The sequence below is a fragment of the Corvus brachyrhynchos genome, unplaced genomic scaffold (genome assembly GCF_000691975.1).
Source record: "Corvus brachyrhynchos isolate BGI_N302 unplaced genomic scaffold, ASM69197v1 scaffold14, whole genome shotgun sequence".
Lineage (NCBI taxonomy): Eukaryota > Metazoa > Chordata > Aves > Passeriformes > Corvidae > Corvus > Corvus brachyrhynchos.
This window is the reverse complement of record NW_008239110.1, coordinates 2,703,595-2,711,651: the sequence shown is the minus strand read 5'-3', so window position 1 is coordinate 2,711,651 and position 8,057 is coordinate 2,703,595. Positions and strand designations below refer to the sequence as shown.

Sequence of the window (8,057 nt, the reverse complement as noted above, 5' to 3'; positions counted from 1 at the left end):
TGCCAGTCACTGAAATCTTTGTGTGTCACTACAGTGATAAACTCTTAGTACTGCATCCTGGTTGCACCACTCCCAGGTTTTTCAAGGCCAAAGAGATCATGATGGGCTTTTGGTCAGACATCAGCATAAAAAGGATTGTGGGATTTCGTGTAATGATTTACACATTCAGCTCAACAAGCTAAAGCTGAAACATATGCTTCCAAAAGGCATTCAACTTCTGCAAAATAAATAAAATCCTGCCCCACTTTGAAGTTGTTGACAAAAGTGCATTTACTTCAGTAGTGCCGGAGTTTCCAGCTGAGCTTCCAAGTGACCCCAAATTTACCACTTTTCTCATTTCTGTCTAATTATACTTAAGTAAAAATTCACTTTATTTGGGACAGTAAGGCAAACAAGATGTGACTGTTGTTCTTTTTTAAACTCCCTAAACAAAAAGTGCTTTTTTTTGGCTGCACTGGTCATGTTGCTATTTTCACTGGGCACTATGATTGTGTGTGTTCTTCCCTCACTTCTTGATTCATTCTTCTGACTTATCTTTCCTCAAATGTACAGGTCTTTATTTTTCAGGATACTTGAAGAATGCAAGTCCCAAAGACAGGGGTGTGCAATCCAGCAAGAATAAAGTATATGTAGATGTGTATGGACGAGGGATATACCCAGCTAGCTGCAGTGTGCAAGGTTTAACTAACAAAATGAAGCAACACATTTCTAAATGGGGACTCTGATGCTGTAGCTGCATTATCTTGTTTGCCTATGAACTACACAAGACATATGTTATTTTAGCACTGTTATTACTAGTTTATAAAGCCATATTTAAAATTGTACACTTAATTGTAACATAACTTTAAATTGTGCACTGTGTTGATCCATGTACATATATATGAAGATCTGTATATTTTGTCTTTATGCTGTATGTCATTGGTGTGTAAATTATAACTAATGGATCTAAAATACCTTTCTGGTTCATGTCCTTATTTCTGTAGAGCTGTGAACAGCTGAGAGTTTCTCTCTTGAGAGTGGGGATTGCATGAAACTTTAATGGCCAGTCAGTTAAGCCCTGATCTCCCCAGGCAAACACTTTAGCTGCCAGCATTGTTTGAATGGAGTCATTCTGTCACTGATCCCCTCTCCCCTTGACACTCAGGAAGGATTTCAGGGTGTAGCACAAGAGGAAGGACTGACATAAACTTGGGTGTGAGGAGGGGGGTTCGTGCTCTCCTCGCTCTGTTTCGTGGCTACTGCTACCAGTGCGAAAATAAGTAATCTTGAGAAGGCAACTTTGTCAGGAGTGCAGAAGCTTTAAGGTCTTTGCTCAGAGCACTGTGGTGGCTAGTTTCACTGTTCTTTTTCAAATTTTCAGCAAGCATAAGTCTTTAGCCAGGCTTAGCATGCTGCCTCAAACGGAGCAGAGGGGCTGTGTGACGGGAGACATGACCTGGCTGGAATAAATACTGGGCAACAGCAGGCAGATAATAAAAGTGCAAGACTATGCACAGGTGCTTTCAGACCTCACATAGGCCTGACATCAAGTCCAACTTCCTAAGTGATTGTGTCAGTGTTGCATTAAAAAACCAAAAATAAACCCAAAACCACCCAACCTACCAAAAACAACACAAACTGCCCCCCTTCCCCCAAAAAAACCAAAGACAAGTCAAGCCCAAGCCTGTAGAACCATTCTGAGCAGATTTTTAGCTCCTTTCACTGCCTTACAGTTTTATGGCTGGTGAGGTTGTTTATAGACTTTCTCTCTCCATGAAGGCTAGAAATTTCAGTCTATTTAATAAACATGGAGGTCAGAAACTATGTGCCTATGTTTAAATACAGGACTTGAAAAATTAAGTATTGCAAACTTGGAAGAGCTGGCAGCCAAAGCAGAGAGCTCTGTCAAGGTCAGGTCTCTCTCTGTTCTAGTGAACTTGGTGAAATACTGACAAACTCTGTTTATCCCCTACTCCCAAAAACTTTGAATTGGAGCATGTGAGAAATATTCCGAATGCTACACAGTAGTTCTGGGCCATATGGGCACACACAGCTGCTTACTGTAGCTTTGCCAGTGGGAATTTGATCAATCATAGTAACTGGTGGTAAATCTGATCCTGACTCTATTAGAGAGTGCTGCCAAAAAGGTGAGGGTGCGTGCCTGTGTTTTCTGTGTGAGGAGATTGGAGGCAGCATATGGTCCAAGAGTGCCTCAGGACAGCACCCCTTGGAGAACTGCACAAATAAAGTTCCCTGAAAAGCCATTTATCTATTGGCCAGATCCTGCGTGGCTATGTCCCTGCTCATTGCAGTGGGATTGGACTAGGTGACCTGTAAAGGTCCATTCAAACCCCAAATTCTAATATTTCTCATTTTCCAGTTAAATTGTTCACAGCAGCTTTCTCCCATGCTGATGTTTGTTGTGAGATGGCCTCAAGGGTGCAAGGTGGGTGCCCAGTATGTCCTGGAAGACCTGAGGCATCTGTGTAGAGCTGGCTGGCAGGATCCAGGTGAGACCTGAGACCAGGAGCAGCAGCTGGAGGCCAGACAGGCTATCTATGGCACTGAAATGATGGCTAAACAGCTGCAAACAAATCCTACCTAAAGGGAACAACTAAAGGGAAAATGAAAGAAAGTGATGGTGTTGTTGCAACTAATATTATTCAATGTTTATTTTATGGTGGGGCCCAAATAATCTGGCCAGCATGAATCCTTGCATGCAATGTTCTTCAATGGCTCAGATTACCTACTGTGAAGTTTGCAGTCTGAGCGAAAAAGGTGCAGCAAGAGAGAGAAGAGAAAGATAATGTCTTGTTTCAGTGTTGGCTGTGCAGTTAGCTGTGTACGTTAGATTTTATATTAAGACTTTTCTAGGCTTCTCTAGGTGCCTGTGCTCTTGTAATCCATGAAGATTTGCTCCAAATGCAACGTCTGGGCTCCTCAGCAGAGCAGAAGTCTTTGCTGTTGGGTGAGCTGAACTGCTCCCACTGCACTGACTGCATGTCCCAGATATCCATGGGGGACAGTGGAAGATGGACATGGTTCAGGAGTGTACCCTATGGTCAGACATCAAATAACACCTCATAATCCCAGGCTGAATCCCACCCAAAACCCGTCTTTACCTGAAAGCCCAGTTCCCACATCTACTTTGATACTTCTTCTGGGCCATGGTATACAATTTCAGACAGGGGAAGTTGTTCAAGGGAACTTCAGACTCTAACACTGAGCACTCCATGGTTAGGAAATACCAGAGTTCCATTGCACGTGTAGTTTTAATGCCACCTCTTTTTGTGTAAGTATGGAGTGCAGATTTCAGTTCCTTCTTTCTCTTACTAGTTTTTTTTCCTTAAGACCTCTGCCTCATCTGGTGCAGGGGGTAGAGACTGATGAATTAATGATGAGCTGGTGGGGATTTCTTTTGAAGTGTGAACCCCAAGCTTTAGTTACTGCACAGGATTCAAGTCCTACAGTGGAAGCAGAATGATTAATTTCCTCATGAGCTTCTCTGTGGCAGTCATTACCATAGTTTCTGGGTGCTTCAAAAAATACTAACAAGTTGATAAATGCAGTAATAGACTAGAAAGATAGAGTTGTCAAGAGCCTTAAAACTAAGTGCAAGAAATTGGAATTTGATATAGGAAGAGCTAGTGGGTGGACTCAAAGAAAGAAGGAAAGACATAAGTATTAGGCATCAAAGAGTTTCTTAGCAGATGCAGTTTATGTGGGTTAGAAGGTCTTAAAGAAGTGCTGATTAGGATGGAAATTGAGGGTCTAAAATAAAGCCCTGTTTATCAAAGCAGGGAGGAAATTAAAGGAGAAATGTGATACAGAAATGGTAACATTTGGAGAGAGGATGCATGGGGCTGTCACAAGGCAGAAGCAATTTTTCTGTCCTTCATAGTAGAATGTGCAGTGGCTGAGGGTGTGCTAACCTACGGACAGTAGTGAAAGGAGCTGAGTTTTCTCTGCCCAGGCATGAAGGCTTTGAGGTTAGGCCGTGCTTCACCATCGTTTTGAAGGCAGTGTTTCTTTGGGAGCCACCTGAAGCACAGTTATTATCTAGTAAGCAGCTTTGATTTATCAACTACATCTACGCAGAGGGAAATTGCCGTAATTTCACATGCAGTGATTCACTGTGACAAAGGAAACCATAATTACCCGGGGTGCAAACTTCACTGCATGCTAATGCGGCTCTTGTTGCCGCGGCTTCTCGGCACTGTGAGTGCAGCACTGCAGAAATAGCCCGTGGAGCAGGGAAAGGTGATTGCTCCCAGGAGCAACTGAAGTATTTGGAGGTAGAACAGCCCTCTCACTGTTGCTTGGGAGACCCAGGGCTGAACGTAGGAAAGGCTGCCCCTACCCCAGCCTTTCTCTGTGCCCAGCCCTATTTTTGGTCCCGGCGCTGAAGATCATCAGTGATTCACTGTCACACAATGATTCAGAAGGGGAAAATGCGAAGGTTTGCTGGTGAAGAAAGCATCACTGTGAAAGCAGGTGGCTCCCAAATGTGTGCATGTTTTGATAAAGCAGGGGGTGAAGTTTGTGCCTGCTCTCTCCTGAGTTGTTGAGCAAGTTGTGAACAGCCCATGCTTTTTACAGCTCCAGAGAATTTTCCTGTAATATTTCAACTGTAAAGTACTGTTACACATTTTAAAGGTGGGACTGTAGCTACTCTGCTTGTCCCACTTAGTGATATCTGAATAGTAAATATTCTCCCAGCTATTTTCTGAAAGCCAGTGCCAGCCCTGCTATTCCCATAAAATAATTCAAATATTACACTCGCTTTATTCTACATGTCTTAACAAACATGAGTTGGAATTTCATTGTAGCTCATAACCAGCTACCAAAATCCTGCAGAAGAACAAAGAATTGTAGAAGTGTGAGGATGATATGAAGGATTTCTAGCTGCTGTAACTATTGTTAGTTATTTGATTTCTGCTGAGGCCAAAAGAGGAGAACCGAAGAGGAGAAAAAAGCAACTCCATCTGATACACCGTTTATATAGCTATGGATATGTTTGGAACCCACTTGGAGCATCAGAGTGAATAGCAGCCTTTTTAAAGCCTGCTCACTGAAGTGGTTCACAAAATCAAATCCTTCAGAAAAGTTGTTAAAGAAGTCTTCATTTTTTAAATTGAAAGCCATGAAAATATTAGTACTTCTACAATAAGCCAAAAAAATATGACAAACAAGAACGAATGGTATGATTGTAAAACTAAACTCTCTGTGGTTTTGGAGCTGGCTAACAAGATGCATAAATATCAAGTGCTTCATAATGATTTGCCTTGCCTCTTATTATATGTATTTTTTAATATGTACATAGATTTTGGAGAGCTTTTGAAACAGGCATTGCCTGACTGTGGTAGCATCAGAAAAGACCATGTACTGTGATATACTCTGGCAAATAGCCACGACTGGTGAGGGAGAAAGAGCAAGCATTTAAACAAATGGGGTAAACCAGAAGCTTTGAATAGGAGGAGGATAATGGAAGACAGGCAATCATTTTGCACCTGCAAGCCTATGGTTATTATGTGAAACTTTAAAATTCTTCCTAGTATGATTGTAAAGCTTCATGGGGAAGAAAGGGGATGAGATCCACAGGAAGATGTCTCTCTCCATCTTATTTGATGCTGTGATACTTGACGGTAGAGATCAAGTGGTTGCAGCAGGCAAGTTCCTGTTCACAAAGTCTGTATGAAGCAGCCTGCTTTATTGCAATTATGGTTCAGGTCTTGAAGTAGCTGCTGCTGGCGAAGAGGCCGGGTAGATTTTGTGATAAAATTTTACCAGTCCAAAACCAGGCTCCGAAGCTTGGTGGCATCTTGAAAGTTTCAGAACAGCTTCTATCAGATTCCTTAAAACTGAGCACTTCCCATGCTAACAAGGTGAGAAACTTCTGGATTTGCTGCTGACGTTTGAGGTTTCCTTTCAGCATGGGAACTAGGCATTAGTAGATTCTGTGACATCTTTTACTTGCACAAATCTAAGTGCATACTTGTCTCATTGAATTGTAAGTCAGTAAGAGGTTCATTCATCATCTAAATTAAATGGTCTCTCAGCTCTACAGACAATCTTGTATTCTACTGGCTTTTGATGGCTGAGGAGATGGGAAGAGGGAAAAGAAACTGGGGTGAGGAAGGAAATGATAAATACAATACTTAATATTCAGGTAAACATTTATAAAATCATAACTCATACAGCCTTTATTACAAATATTGATGATTAAATTCCACAGATACCAAAACATGGCAGAAATGATTTGAAAGAGACACAAGTCATTTATTTTGGGGTGAATACTTCCCTGCAGCCTGGGGTGGTGCAGCCCCCTGGGGCGGCCTCTCCACACACTCTCTGCCACTCAATGAGGTAAAAAATGTTGAAGCAGAACGAGTCATCCTGCAGCAACTTCGACTTGCAAATCTTATGAAACTTTCCAGTTACCATTCAGATCCAAGACCAAATGATGCTTCAAACTAAAAAAAAATTTAGAGAAATGAGTTTGTGGCAGCCCTGGCCCAAACAGCAGCTCATACCCTGCCCCTTATCCGATTCCACACTGCTGGGAGGCACCAGGACCAGTTATTAATTGCACATCCCCAAACTTCTGTGCTGGGGTTAAAATGACAACTTAGGCGTCAATCACCCTGATTTTGATCTGGTCTAACAATGCCCCGAATAAGGAAAGGCCCAACAAAGTCCCTGTTTAGTTGGTTTTTCATTCTCGCTCTGTGTGTAATCTCCCTCAAACAGAAGTGCTGTTTTTAACTGTAATCTAAGCCTGTTTGCCCCTGTACCGGAGCTGAGGGTAGCTCATGTCATCAGACCACTGCTAACATAAGCACAAGAAGCTTTGTTAGGCAAGTAAATATTTTTTCTCTTTAACATGTGAATGAAACGAAATAGATATGAGTGATTGACTGGCACTGGAGATGTCAGACCCCTTGGATGCCCCCCCTTCTGGCTTAGTTCAGTCAGCATTTTGTTCCACATGTATTCAAAAATGTCATTAGTTTTTGTTTATCCAGAACTCTAAATGACTGAATGATGTTTGTAATTTAAAGTGCTGATCTTTCCCTCCTGTAACCTCCCCATCCTAAGCAGGGTATAGTCAGCCAGTTTAACGTTCAAGCCAAGTGAATCAGGCCACAAGCTTTCAGCAACAAAATTACATCATCTAATGCAGACATACCATGCTTCTGAAACGTGTTGTGCTCCTTTCTTGGTGCTTCATCTCTTAGCAGCCATACAAGAGGAAGCAGAAATAAATCATCTGCTTTGAATTCAGCAAAACATCATTGTGGATGACTGAAGTTGGGCTTCTACCTTATTTGCCTTCAGTTTGCTTGTGCTGTTCAGCCTCCTCCTGGTTGTTCTGACAAGTCTCCAGCAGAGCTGGCTGCTCCAGCACACGATGATGTGCATCCTCCTGTTCGAGCAGTCTGCCATCTCACTAGGAGAGGATCAAGTAGTGAAACTTTTGATCATAAATATTCCTATTTTCTTTCCTGGGGAAGATTTAAAGAGACTCTGAAGAGATCTGCTGGAAGAAGCTGCAAAAACAACCCTGTTATCTTTCTTCAAGGGGTTGCCCATGTGACACTGTTGTTGATTTTGGCTATGTGTTATTCCTAGAAGAGGGACATGAGACGTCCCATCTGATCTTGCCGCATTTATACATCAGGGAAGTGTACATAATTCTGTTGTCTGTGCCCCTTTCTTCTATTGCAGAATCCTTGTTGATGTTCAACTGCTGTCAGCTTCAGGGAAGTTCCCAGTTCTGTCCTGAATCATTCCTTTCCAAACACCTGTACTGTGCTTGCCTTGATGGATACACAGGTGGTGGTAGCACAGCATTGCCAGCATGCTTGGCTGACTCCCAGATCCCCCTGTGCTGACAAATCTGCCTCCTTACTTTTTCTTGTTTCAGTTCCTGACCACCTACTCTTCCTTTTGTGGTGTCTGGGCAGAGCTGTCCAAGTGTACTTACTCTCTGGATGTTAAGCTGAAACAAATGCCTCCAGGCTTTGCTGCATCTCACCAAGTCAGTCATCTCTTCTGTGTTTTTGTGGCAAGGAAAC

The 8,057-nt window shown here is 42.4% G+C and overlaps 1 protein-coding gene across 1 annotated transcript in view; it reads left to right on the top strand.

Moving 5' to 3' along the window:
- FAXC (failed axon connections homolog) overlaps nt 1-954 on the top strand; it is a 27,626-nt gene extending 26,672 nt beyond the window's left edge. The window contains exon 5 of the mRNA XM_017739589.1: nt 1-954. This exon is cut by the window's left edge and continues 6,399 nt beyond it. The gene's annotated coding sequence lies outside the window, so the exon portion shown is untranslated.
- The last annotated feature ends 7,103 nt before the right edge of the window (nt 955-8,057 follow it).